This window comes from Saccostrea cucullata, unplaced genomic scaffold (genome assembly GCF_032062105.1).
Source record: "Saccostrea cucullata isolate Sc308-1 unplaced genomic scaffold, CSIRO_AGI_Scuc_v1 ctg2307, whole genome shotgun sequence".
Taxonomy (NCBI): domain Eukaryota; kingdom Metazoa; phylum Mollusca; class Bivalvia; order Ostreida; family Ostreidae; genus Saccostrea; species Saccostrea cuccullata.
In genome coordinates, this window is record NW_026936346.1 from 15,163 (window position 1) to 30,156 (window position 14,994).

The 14,994-nt window shown below is 32.6% G+C and overlaps 1 protein-coding gene across 1 annotated transcript in view; it reads left to right on the top strand.

The window, feature by feature from the left end:
• The first annotated feature begins 6,704 nt into the window (after positions 1–6,704).
• The window catches only part of LOC134245378 (L-rhamnose-binding lectin CSL3-like), a 33,457-nt gene continuing 25,167 nt past the window's right edge, over positions 6,705–14,994 (top strand). Inside the window, exons 1-2 of the mRNA XM_062727667.1 lie at positions 6,705–6,794; positions 9,174–9,296. The gene's annotated coding sequence lies outside the window, so the exon portion shown is untranslated. The remainder of the gene's footprint in view (positions 6,795–9,173; positions 9,297–14,994) is intronic.

The following is a 14,994-nucleotide window of genomic DNA, read 5'->3' on the forward strand; positions in this document are numbered from 1 at the left end:
TACATGTGCAACTACAATCGACTATCAAAATTGGCATGGTTATCGATAGGTCATCCTGCGTCACCTTTCAGTGTAACCGATGGACTCATCCAGAGAAATCATCTGTACCTGAGCAAAATCACAGCGCCTTTTATTCATTCGTCAAAGAATAGAATCAGACATTTAATGCCTTTAAATCTTTTTATAGTCATACATGTTCAAGAAAACCTTTATATTGTGTCTAGAAATATTCTTACGATTTACGCAAATAACAAACTCTTGATTTTAAACTGAGTAATTCGATGACTAGCGTCGTTTTAGGTAACTCTGGTACTCGCGTAAAAATCACAGAGCGGTAATGTTGACCTCCGGAATGTATATAGGTCAATGCGCGATCGATGAAAGGGTTACACAACTGTATACAAAAACAGTCATTCACGATGCATGAATTAAATGACAGTGAATTATTTTAAGCTTGTTTTTTTTTAAATAAATAATGCTACATTGAGTATCAATCGAATGAAAGATGATAAGTATTTTTCCTATCTCCCGTCTTGTAATTTAAACTAAATACAAGGAGAAAGTTGTCTTTGAATAACCTGTATGACATCCAGCTACAGAATACGTTAAAAACTTTATTTCAACAGAGTTTAGCATTCAGTTTAGCTAAGTATATTATTCTTATCCAGTTTATTTCTGTTATACGTATTATACGCGTACGCATAAAAGATTCTTCGTAACTTGCCGTATAAAATCACTTAACCTGTAAATGAACTATAAAGTTTTATGTTCATTTAATAACACATGATTCGAGCAAAATAACATTTTCATGAGATCAATAAGATGTAAAAGAACCCAATTCATATCGATAACCATATCGAAAAATTTACCGTTCTTGAGTTATAGAGCAAAATCTTTCAAAGTCCTTCAAGGTCCCTTGAACCCTAATTTGAGGGGCCAGCCCCTTTTTCATGATGTCAAATGATAGATCTTAAAATTATGCACAATATTTGTGAAACATATCTTAACAAATTATTTTTAGTTGAAAAGATACATAAGGAAATATATGTAAAATTATGCGCTTTTAGGCATTCTCATTTTTGACCTCTATCTAGCACCGTTTCGAGCACAGAAATCGAAAAAGAAAAACCGATGTGCACAACCTTAATTCTTCTAGTATTTAAATATAGTAGACATTCTGCTCCAGCTTTTGTCGTTTCTGAGCCTTTGCCTGGAAACAAACAGTACCAAATTTTCATTTAAAGGGAAATAACTCGAGAGTGGAAGGGAATTTTTGAAATGTATGAAAACATTTTAATTGAGTTTTGTAACGTCCAAAAACTCTGAAAATTTGAGCAAAATCCGTTAAGAAATGAGAGAGTTACGAGGTCTCAAAGTTGGCGTCTAGGAAAAAAAAGAACTAGAGCCGAGCTCGTTGCAAAGCAACGAGTAGGTCTTCCGTTGGAGCTGTGGACAGGAAGTACAGACCTTGGGTCAAGGTCACTGCACTTTCTTATGTCAACAACCTTTCTTCCCAGCATGAACCTCCAGTAAATTTTAATTATAAAGTTATGCTTAAACATTTTTTTCTTTGTCAGTGACCTTGATTTGCCAGAAAGACATTTGATCAGGGTCATAAAGCGTAGTAAAGAAAATATTTCTTCTGTCAGTGACCTTGATCTAAACAGAATAACATTGGCTCTGTGTCAAGACAAACACCTTTTAGTGATTAGAAGTTCATAACCCTGACAGGAATTTTACAACTTTTCTGTCATTGACCGATGAAGATGTTTGAAATTTGCATTATCTCGCACCATTTTTTCACAGGTCAGAAAAACAACATTGAGGTATTTTAAAACATCATCGGATATTAATATTCAAACAACATGGAGTTTCTATTTATGAAAGATAGACGGGTTTGAAAATCCTCTCCATAATACGTATTTTAGGTAATAGCTTTACTTTCAATAAAATTAGACTCAAAAGTCCACAAATAAAATATCTCTCCTCATTTATTTCAAAGTTTGGGTAAAGGGGGTGAGAATCAAATAAATTAAATTTAAATAGGAAAGGGAGATAATGTTTAATAGAATAAAAATTAGACAATATACTTGATACAGGGACTCGCTGGTAAAAAGTCGAATGTACTTGAATGAAATGCCTCTCACTCGCTTTCTCTTGTACGTGTATTTTTTAAACTAAGGGAAGTAATTTGCGCTAGATATAAGTTCATCATTTTAAAGAAAATACTGAGTTACATACGGTGAACGATACAAATGGTTTGACTTTGTTGCCGGTTATGATTTTAACAGTTTAATTTAGGTTGTAAAAGCCTTTAATTACATGATAAGTCTGTAATATTCAGATAAGATTTTTACCCCAGTAAATAAGTTCTTAAATTTTCGATTCTGGACATATGCGGGTTTATTACTACTTGAATGTAAATTGTATAACCTGCTACTGATATTTAATCACGGAACATGAATGTAAATGTAAATTGTATAACCTGCTACTGATATTTAATCACGGAACAAAATTACAATGTTAGCACACTATACTAAAATTATTTATACGGGTTTTAAATTAATTGTAAAACAAATAATAAGTTCATTGCTTTAAAATCATTATTTCTTGAACTTTACTATAAAACCTGTAATATAAATTAATAGACAGTGTGCAGCACAGAAGTCACTTATAAGTTTACACGTGCCGGTGTTACTTATCGATGTTTAGTCCATTTCATTGAGTGTAATTCTATCCTTTTGATTCGGTAGATTCTCTTTAAAAGTTTAAAATTGGTATAGCCATGGTTAATATCTGTGATGAAAAAATAATGTGTTTCGGAAAACTAGTGTTAAAAACAGATTTATTTGTGTGTGAAAAGAGCCGGCAAAGCTTGTGCATTTTATTAAATATTGGTTGAAGTAAAGTAACTGCAGATCGCCAGTCCTTGCGCTATGAATCGTCAAATTACACATGGATCTAACGAATATTTAAGAATTGAAGACTGATTAATGTACATGTAAAATAAATGCCCCAGCATTTTGTAATAAAGTCAAACCTAAAACATTTTAAGATATTTTTTGAAAGATTTAATTTACTTAGAGAAAATAATATTATCTTACTGTTGTAGAATGGTTTGTATATACCAATTATTTGCCTATGACTGCGGGGTCAATGGTTCACCGCGGTGTGTCGCTTTAGAATTTCTCGGCCTCGTGTAATCGAAAGATAGATTACGTAATGAAAACACACTTAGAATCTGGGTTCCAGGTGAATATGAGAATCCCGCATTAAAAAATTGTGTATTATTTGACTCTTGAAAGTTTTTCTTTATGAAATCCGGGCTTATATTGTTTCCGTTCAAATTGTTTGTGTTTATATTCAAACGAATAAAAGATCTTCGTACTTATTTTCTATAACTCTTTCTCTTGGAAGGATCTTTATTAATAAAAGGAAAATGATACCATCGAATACTCTGAACGGGAAACAAAGAACACGTTGAACACCTAGTTTAAAAAAATATGATACAGCGTGGTAAAATATTTATTACTTACGGCAAGTTTATTTCAATTATACGCATAAAAAGTTCTTCAATATCAAAATGAGAATGGAGCCTTGTTTACGGTGAATACGGATCTAACTATCTTTTCCATCATACGTAAGACTCGAACAAAATAATATTTTCATGGGACAGAGATAGTATAAGAAGGAACAATTTTATCAAGAATTAATTTAACCATTCTGTGGTGGTTTTTTTTTTGTGTATGACTGTAGGTCGCTGGATCACACGACGATTGATTCCCGGTGACCGAGTTTGCCCCGCCCGGCTATCGGGGGAGGCGCGTTATATAATTGTGAACAAACAAGGTGAATGTTAAAGCCGTGCACTTAATGGCTGTGAATAGTATATGCGCTTTTTAGTTATGTTTTATTTTCTCACTATATAGTTTGCTTTTATGTGATAAGAATAAAAGATTATATTTTCTTCCCTTTTTAGTAGACTTGGTTTATACGATTTTTAAAAAAAATGAAATAAAAGGGAAAGTTGTTAGTGAATAAACAAGATAATTTGTAAGAAAAAAGCACAAACACAATGTTTATTATTTATAGTAAGCTTGCTTTGGTTACACGCATGAGAAGCTCTCATTTACGTGTTGAGTGAAAATAATTACCTGTGCATATATAGGTCATGTACAAGCTCATTTAAAACAAGACTCGAACACAATTACAATTTCATTAGATCAGTAAGATGTTATAAAGCACAACTTTATAATCGATAGTCATTTCGAAATATTTACCGTTTTTGAGTTATAAAGCAAAAACTTTCAAGGTCCCTTGATCCCTTATCATAGGGGCCAGCCCCTTTTGAATATTATTATACGAAAGCCCTTGCAATTGTGCACACCTTTTGTTCATTATGTCTTAAGAAAATATTTTTTATCCCTATATAGCGCCATTGTGAATACAGAAATCGAAAAACAAAAACCGATGTGAACAACTTCAATCCTTCTGTTACCTAAAATCAGTAATAATTCTGCTCCAGCTTTTTTGGTCTCTGAGCCTTTATCCGGAAACGAAAGCCTGAGCGGAAGACCTTAATAAATGCATCTATCACAGAAGATATGTGCACATACCATCCGCGTGGTCAGTGGAATGAAATGATCGAGGAAACTCGAGCGATGAACAGAACATTTTTCCCCACTTGCAAGAGTGGGGTTAAAAATCGCGTTTTTGTCATCGATCAGACGATGCAATGCAACAAATAAAAGGAGTAAGTTATATAACCTCAGAGTAATTACTTAGAAATGTCTTGTCTAGATGTTGTTACGGTCGCATTTATTCTAAAAACATTGCTATTTATACTTTGTGTGACAGAAAAATGGCGGACAACATGAACAAATGGCTTCAGGAAGACCAACATATGAAAAAATTTAATTTTCAAGAATTATGGATATTGGCAAGAGAAAAGGAAAACAAATGGTTGTAGCAATATCATTCATGAACCGAAATGACATCATTTTCATTGCATTTTTCATGTCATTAATGCCGTAAGTGCGCAGTTCTAACTTGATTAATTTTCACCAAATTCAAACAATTGAAAAATCAAAATAATTGTTTATTAATTTTGGTATCAAACAGGAAGTAATGAGGGCCTTAGCTCTTTGAGTAACTTTGAGCTAGTTTGGTAGAGTATTTAGCGCATTCTTGGTATTTCTTATTTTAGACCAGAATAAATCCAATATGGCTTGTACATCCCCCGTAAATCAGCTGTACATGTGTTATTTTCATTTTGGCTTTTTTTTTTTTTTTTTTTTTTTTTATATTTTTCAGTATTCCTTTGTGTTGTTTGTTCGCATTTTTTTCAATTTCTGAGATAGATCTTGTCTGTAGTCATTTTATTGATGAATCCATTACTTTATTATACTCTTTGCTAGCTAGTTTTAGATTATCTCTAGATTCTTGGGTCTTAAATCTATTATGCATTCGTTTAGCTAATTTTAGCTAAGTGGAATTTTTTATCTCTCTTTTCTACAATAACGATTGAACCAAGATTTATCGGGTTTTTATTCTTTGCATTTTAAATTTTATGTTTAATCCCAAGCAATTTTTTGACTGCGCTTAAAAACACATTGCAGATTTTTGACATTGCATTATTCAAATGCTCTTTTTCCAACCCATTTTGCAAATGCAATAGATCCCCAACTTCTTCTAATTTCACAGTTGTAGATTAAATGCAATCTATACTACCACGAAAATCGTCTGCTTTATCGGCACAAAATATTTCACACTGGTTTTTCTTGAGTCTCTACCTCCACCTTACATTGAACACATTGAGAAACCGTTACCCTGAATGACAGGGGGGTCGTGTGCGTCAGAATATAAGTTACAAAAGTCTACAACCTTGAAATTTGCTTAAAAAATTAAATAAGTGTACACTATATACCATATAACAAACAGTCTTTCTGTTCTTGCATGTAAGAGCACCTGTAGATTTGTCACTTCCATATCGACCGTTAAGAATAAAAAAGATTGTTGTTGACACAAAAATCGACAAAAATCTACTAATTTGTAACCGAAATTCTTGCTTGTTACATCATTGATCATTCTGACCAGTGGAATGCCAAAAGTTTCTACTTAAATAACATCTGTATTTACACTTTGAGTAACATTGGTACAGTTTTGGACATTTGCTAAAAATCGTCAGTCATAGCATAGTCTTGCATTTTTTCAATCCTGGCTTTAAAAGGATACATTTTTTCGCTGTTTTTTTTTTTTTTTTTTACCAAATGTTATATTGCTTTTTCACACTTGTGTCAAAGTGTGCCAACTGGGACGTAAACATTTTATATCTACGTTTGCCACCTGATCTAATTACTCTATAAAAGCATAGCGTTGATCACTGCTTAGTTCTTTATATAGTATGGGAAAAGGTTACAGTGCGTATTCTACAGGAAGAGGAAAGCAAGGCAGAGCTTATCTTACATCAAAACAATGTCTTCGATAAAGAAGAATAGTACAATAGGTATGAAAGTTATACAATTGTGAAATTTCAGTATTATATTTTGAAAAAAAAACATTAAGATTAACATGGATTATTCGTGTTAAATACCTGTAAGCTATTTCAGCTAATTCTGTATATGTCAATATATTTTCTTTCATTTTTATTAAATATTCTTTTACTTATGTAGATGGGAAGAATTATAAAGGTGGAGTACAAAAGCAGAAACTAACGATTATTTCTTTACTCCTTGGTGTATTTCTGACCGTTGCCGTTATAGCTTTTATAGCACTGTTGCTCATACATCTTAAAGGTAAGAATCTAATAAGTATACCACAATAAAATATACATGTACCAGGAAAATAAAATGGAAAACGGAGTTTGGAAAAGGATGCATTTTTAAATCAGTAGGTTTTTTTTTATATAAAACAATTAGATTGTGTTTAATCTTCGCTCTGCCTTCGATCAATTTTCGTTAAAGTACTTAAGATCTGTTCAATGTCATTCCTGAGGGACGGTAACGTCATTATATAAAAAGCAGGTAATTAAATGGATAAGAACGTTTGTTTCTAATAAAGATTTAAACATCAATTGTAAAAAAATTCCCTTTTATAAGGTACTTAGTAAATTAAAAAGTAATATCATCTATTAAGTGTCTTTGCATGAAATGATGAAACACATTTTGTACTCATTTTTTAAATGATACTTTTGTCTATGCAAATATGTTGAAAATGCATTAAAACCAACTCGATCAGATGTTTTGAAGGTCCGTCTTTTCTCTACTCCTATTTAATATTGTTTAATGGATTTTTGATCTCGTATAGTCTTCCCTATCTCCATATTTTTTATACTTCATACCTATGCTTGACTTCAGAACCTTAATATACATATGTAATTCCTCTTGCTATTGTTGTTTTTTAGGGGCATTAGCACTATTTGAAACTACACCCTGTATAAACTTTTGAATTATGAATATCTTCCTCTTTTATTTAGGCCAAAGACTGCAACTGTGATATATGAACACAAATAATTTAACAAAATAATATCATATATATATTGTATACAGGGCTATTATCGTCCTTTTGTGCTTGCGGACAATTTATCCCTGTTTAAAATTCTCCCAGTCAAAGTTCTGAATAAGAATTTATGCTGTGCAATTTGAGTTCGCCCCGTTTTAAATTCGCCCAATCAAGAAGAGGGCGAAAGGGGCGAAAATAAAACGGGGGCGAAAATTTCCCTGTATACAGTAAACATGTATGAATGGATGAATTACTTTTGTATATATCTTGTTTATTCTTATTTATGGTTTTTAGATTTGAGAAAACATATCAAATGATATTTTTGAAAGTTTAATTTCTTACTTAAGGACGTTCGATCCTGAGATTTTGAGTGGATTTTGGTCATGTCGTTTATTTATAAAATTCTGCATCATTTTTTTTAGTTCTAACATTAAATCTAAATTCTACAATGCAAATTGAACTATATTTTAAAAAAAGCCGCGATTAAGGGTACTTACCACAAACAAAAAATGGATGTGCGGGGTTATATATATTTTTTGACTGATTTTGATTTGAAATGACATAAATAATAAATCCCTGAAATATAAAGAAATCGTAGGTTTTCCTTGGTGCTTAAATATGAGATTTTGTTTTGCCTTCTATATAATTCCATACAAAATGTTGCACATTTTTTTAACCTTATCACAAAATCTTATATAATTCTCCCAATCTAACTTGGTAAACAGGTTCAGGTTGTCAATTTAAATGTAAATCTATGAGAAATAATGCTGATTTCTGAAAAAAAGTTTGTTTGTGTTATTTATCCTTAAATTCCATTCAAATAGAATAAAGCTATGGACAATATTTTGTGGCGGAAGGGTTTTTAGAAGAAACTGATCACTATTTACCCTTTTGAACTATAACAGTACTGTTAATTTTAGATCCTATTTTTCCATGCTGGTTGCACACTTTCAAAGCTGTTTTTTGCAGTTAAATGTTTTATGCTGGTTCTGAAATATCTATTAAATTATTTCTTATGAATTCTATCAACAAAGTATATAGAATATAGTAAATATATCCTGAAAATCCGGGGGAAAATTGAGCCAATTTTAACGTAAAATTGACACTTTTTTTAAAAGTAATATCTTCAAATTGATATCATATTCCCCAACTTTTGATGTTCTTTTCTAAATATTCAAGATAATTTTGACCTTTCTGCTTAAATTCAGAAAAAAGTTTGTCTTTAAAATACTCTTTTTGCTTTTTAAATTTTTCAATGCTAGAAAAATCACATTTTATTAGTGCAGAAAGGTCAAATAACTGATTATGCGAAGAAAATTGAAACTTTTTCTTAGTCAGAATTTTAAAGTGTCTTTTTTAAACAGGCTTAGAATTCATTTTATTTCATGCTTTAATTGGATAACAATGTTTGAGGGAAAACGTGGAAGATGTAATCTTTAATTAAGACACAAATTTCAGTGAAAAAAAAAGGTCATATTAAATGTACTGCAGCGCAAAAGGAAGCATATTGACCCCCATTTTTTTGTTTCAATTTTAATTAAGCTATATATGTACAAACTAAAAATATACTTGGCAAAAAAAGTTTAAGACTTTAAACATCAGGATCGAGCGTCTTTAAAATCCTATTATCACATTTAGTTAATGAGTTTTACACAACTGCTTTTACAAATTAGTTCCTATAGTTGACGTGTGTGACGGCCATCATTGTCAGAACGGAACCTGTGTAGCAGACAATACCAGAATACGAGGTTACACCTGTAACTGTACGCTTGGTTATGTCGGGGACAATTGTCAAGGTAAACTCCTATTACAATCTGTACAAGGGTCTCGAAAAATTAACATAACACTCAATGTGTTGGGGTATCCGTTGCGCATTAATAGACTGTTCTGTAATTCATTAACCATAACGGGCAAAACACGGGTCAAATTTAGTAGTTTTGACTTGAGCTACTGTAGAAGTACTTTTTTCCACGTGGTATTAATTTACGCTGTGTACGCGGTCACAAATGTTCCGTGGAAATTCGTCCCATTGAACTTAGTACAGATTAAAGGCATATAATGAGAGTGTTATTAACAGATTGAACAGAAATAGAGATTCCGCGGACTTATGACCAAGAGGAAAAGGTATGTCCAAAGTACTTTTGGAAATAAGGCTGAAATTACAAATCTATGGGAAAATGTAATATATTATAATTTAATATAGAATTCTTACTGTTGCAGAAATTGACTCTATCGACATGTTGTTCATGATATATGGTTAAATGGAAACCCTCTGTTTGAGATTAAGTCCACAAAATATGCGGGAGTAGGTTATGGATATCACAGTTTAAATCTCTGAAAAAGTCAGATAAGACGTCATAATGAACAAAAGTGTCGTCATGTCACTGCATACTCGTGCTGTCCTTTCGGAGATACATGTAGTAATAAAATGTTCAACGCAATTTTAAATACACATATTTTAACTGGACTGTAAGTTTTGACTCAAATGTGTATTTATCATTGAATATTTAAATCATGGACTCTTTCCCACGTTGGATCGTCTCCAAACCAGTTTTCTGTTAATTCAAAGTCTGAGAATTGTCTCGTCCCTAAATATAACTGATTATCAGTGGCTCTCAACAGTACATGTACAGTCTAATATGTACAATATGTAGCCCCCTTTTAGCACGCTTAACTCGAAAAACCGTACTGGTTTTGGAAACTTGATTACGTTTGTAACCATGTTCAGACAATCGTCGACCTTCTGTATGTTAAGATACTTTGCATTGTGTTCTTTCAATCAATCTACTCGTAAGATCTTTCAGAGTCTGTCTTGTAATCCATTTCACACTTCAAAGAAGCACTCTATTATCCCGTGCAGTTCTTTTACTATCCACCCACCTGGCATTTTTCTGCATTCCCTTGGCTTCACACCTTCTTCGAAAAATTCTGTATTGTTAGGCAATTAATTTCAGTAAAATTCTGAACTTTACAACTCGTATTGTCCGCAGTAGATAGATTTATTGTGAATTCTGTCTCATCGGCTGTCATTTCTTTTCCTTATGAAGGCATGTTTTTACAATTGTAAATATATTTATTATAATTTACATTTGCATATAAAAAAATTGATAACAGTTTTTCCTTTGCAATTTACAAGAAAGAAATAAGGGCAAGGTGTTCTAAATTGGGAGCGAGTTGTCATTATTAGTGTTGGGTGCGACTTGTCTTGTCGTCAAGAAGTCACGTTTCCAGTCAAATATTAACGCAGAAATACGTCATTGAAAATAGAAGCGAGTACTGGAAGCTATAACACGACGCCATCTTGCAAATTTATTCATGTCACACTACAGCGGACAATACTGCCATGAATAATTATAAATAACTATATGAATTCCATGCTAAAATATTTACATTTTCCAACCCAGAAGGCACGCAACGTGTTACAACGCCGAGAGTAAGTTTAAAATAAGTTGCACCGTTGAGGAACTATATTGAGTACGTGGAATATAAACTTCAATATTGAGCAACTATATTTCAACGTTGTTTCAATGTTGGGGCTTCAACGTTGAATCCTTAACCTTTTCCATCGTTGAATCAACGTTGAGGCTGCAACTTGCTTTCAACGTTGCATGTTCCTCGGTGTTTCAACGTTGAAACAGTGTCGAAAATTCCAATTTTTTTCAACTTTGAATATTTGTTGTTATTTTAAGGTTAAAGTAATGTTAAAAATGCAATGTATTTTGATTTTTAATTGTCTGTTAATATTTCAAAATTGAAACAACGTGGAGGAATCAGCCTTGTAAAATATAGGTTTTGAGCACCTTATTTTCAATGTCAAAATAGTAAGTGTTATTTATTTCTCAATGAAAGACAGATGATACACAAACTTTTGTCAAAATAATTGGCAATAACACCATGAGTCATGTTTTAAGTATCCTTGGTTCGGGTAATTGAGTTTTTGGTTGATATTCATTCGCACATGAAATTAAAATATAATGTACAATTTAATAGCAGTCAATCGTGAGATTACATCATACACTATCTGTTTCTTTAAGATGCATTTGATGCTATGATTGGATCAGATCCATCTCCCGTGAAAAATTGCAAAGGAATGCAAAATTTTAAGCACACCTCCACTTCCATAACACTTGTCTTTCGTAGTTATACTGATATTTCAACACGGGGGCATTTAAAATTCTTTTTCATTAATCCCAAGTACAAAATCAATTACTTTTATGTATTTGTTGAATTATTCATGTGCATTTTCAATAATTTTAAGTAGCATGTCATCAAAACTATAGGTACTGTGAGCAATGAGCTCACTTAATAATACCCCCGTCTCCAATATGAATATTATAGCAGTGTCCATGTTTTGCTATCGGAAACCAAAAAAAAAAATGCCGGATCAAAATGTGAAATAGGAGGTGCACAATGGCAATCCGTAATAAAAATTTCAAGCGGGGATAGAATAAATGACTTTCACATCACTATCTTATACTTATAATCATAAATTAACAAAGCGATTAAACTCTGAAACGGCTGCACAAGAGTTCTTACTTAAGCCTCTAGGAATACACTTGGTATAAAGTGATTTCCGTAAACTATATTCAGATTTCACTCGCATATTATTTACCGTAAAATTAATTAAAAGTCTACTTTCATTTTCGAATAACAGCCTCGAAATAGCACTGAAGAGAGTAAAGTGGTGGCGGATCTAAGTAACTGGCATTAAAAAAAAACTTACAATCAAGCTCTTATTTATTTCAAAAACGTCATTAATGAATCATTCAATCAAAACTTGATTTGAGTGATATAAAAGAAATAAGCTTTGTTCATTGATTAAAAACAAAATGTGCAAATCCTTTCCGTTTATGTCCCCTCTCGCTATTCGTTGAAAGTTTTAGAAAGTCAGGTGGCATCGAACACTCTGTCTAAGAGAAAATCGAGGCGATTGTCTATCACGAATGGGCATGGAAATAAATTTTTAGAAACTGGTAGCACAATGAGTTTGTGAATATATCTTAGTAAGTTATGCTTATGTTTTATGAATAAATGTCGATAAATGGGCATGGTTATTTGTTTAGACCTAGAAAAAAGTATAATTTGATTTTTAATAATTTACTTACATGCTTTAAAAATGTGTTCTTGGATGCGTACATTTCAGTTGATTTTCTTCATACAGTCTTTCATTTTTAAAACTTATACCTCTTCGACCTTTTGTACATTTGGGATGAAAACTAAGCGTTTTTATTCAATATTTTAAAATGCTGACAAATTTAAAGTAAAATGCACAAATCCGTTCTCTTATCCGTGTTGTAAATGGAAACAGATCATCTGAAGTATGATAAGCAATAATTTAGCTCAAAATCTATTTCGAAAGTTTCTAACATGTAGAGAGAAAATGCCAATGAGCACCTGTAGTACATGATGTATAACATAGTACAATTATAACATGTAAGAAGAACTGGCCTCTAACGAAATTGATATTCATACAAGTTAAAAAAATCCCAAAATATTAGGAAATGTATTTCTTATAAGTATCAATTTCAACTCCGAAACTAATTACGGGACTGTGAAGTATTTCGTCATGCTATATAAACTGTCAGTTGAATCTGAGATATAGTTTTTGGAATAGTTCTGTTAGCATTAAAAAATCTTAATTTCCCTCGTGCTTGCGCGGGATTTCAGCTAGTTTCTTTTATTTGTAGGCTTTGCTTTAGAGGATGGAGGAATTAAAACCTCTTGTTCAATTCCGATAGACGAGTCATTATGTGGGACTAAACTATGTGTGTGATTTAAAATCAATAGATCCACCATTTGTGGAACTTACCTTTAGACATCGACATGATTCGATGAACTTGGATATGATTATTGTGGCCCACTTTTCAGAAGGAATGTAAATGTAATTGGATTTATTTTTGTCTTTAGACTACAATATCATTTTAAATAAATTCATTCAGAATCTAATACTGAACAGTAGTGGAGTGTGCCTATATAGATCACGATTCAAATTTCGCGCCAATGACGTCATCAACCTTTAGACCAATCAGAAGGCAGCATTTGAATTTTGGTCACGGGACCCTTTAGGCGGGAAAATCAGATTTTTAAATCACCTATGTTTATGGGGGTCCAGGGTCAAATTTAAAAAAAAGTGTCCCGAAGGATAGGGTTCTACTTATCAAATGAAAGGTCTGGACGAGGAGAGGTCATCCCGGGGGTGGTCCGGGGTCATTTAGTGCCAAATCAAAACTTTACTTAAAAAGTAGCGTGTGACATATCAAACGGAAGATCTCGACGAGGAGAGGTCAGCCCGGGGGTGGTCCGGGGTCATCAAGTGCAAAATTAAATAGTTACTCAAAAGGTATCGTGTGACATATTAAATGGAAGGTCTCGTTGATGAGTAGAGTTAAGACTGGTGGGGGGGGGGGTGGACCGGAGTCATGAAGTACAAAATAAAAAAAAAATAATTACCCGAATCGTATCATGTAAAACATCAAATGGATTTCCTAAAAAAAGTAGAGTGCGGTCTGGGGTAGTCAAGCCCCCATCCCTCAAATTTTTGTTCCAGCAATGATTAAATATCACCTCATTGATAAATTAACAATTGTAAGTAATAGAACCGCAAATAATACATAAAGGGGGAGGGGGGATTCTTGTAGCCCTTACTGGGAGTTTTCAGTGACGTAAAACAGGGGAAACTACCTTCGTCTTCGTACACAAAGGTGCTAAAGATTCTATTGAAAATTCATTTGAATAGAGATTTACTCGACCGAAAATACTACAAGGTAGAGACATGTCTACGTCGACCTCGCAACGGAGGTATTCAGGTAGAAACATGTCTCAATGAAGTTGGGCAATTAAATGTTTGTATTTAATTCAGTAAAAAGAAGGATACACCATAGGTTTATTTAAAGATTTATTTAGAGAGAGATTCATTCAATTGAAAAAAAAATTACAGGTAAAAACATGTATATATATATCAACACACCGTGACCAATTATAGCAAGTTAAAACATGTCTCAATGCATTTAAATGTCTGGTGTATTCACACACCGTAAATTGAAAGTCCATTATCCCCAACCAATTGTAACAATACAAGTACAATCATGCATGAAAATACATTGGTAAGAAAGGAAAGTGGAGTACAGTTGTGAAATTTTGTTATATAGGCCTCTCTTTATAACTACACCAAATATAAAGCGAATGTGATTAATTAAATGTACCTCATGTTTTTCCTTTACGCTTAAATGGTGTATTAATCATTTATCTATAGAAATACATGTCTCAACACGTACAGTCCATTTTGATCTTTCATCCATCCTAAAGTACAATGCGTCCTAGTTTTTATAAGGGATATTCTATAGCTAATCGCTCAAGTGAGACGGCCTTAAGGTTCGGTGCGACCTAGTTTTTTACAGGGGGGAAATACAATAGCTAATCTTTCAATAGAGATACAGATGGCCGATTTTTATAAAAGAAACGACGTCAAAAGATGATAAAGAATAAAACTTTTGA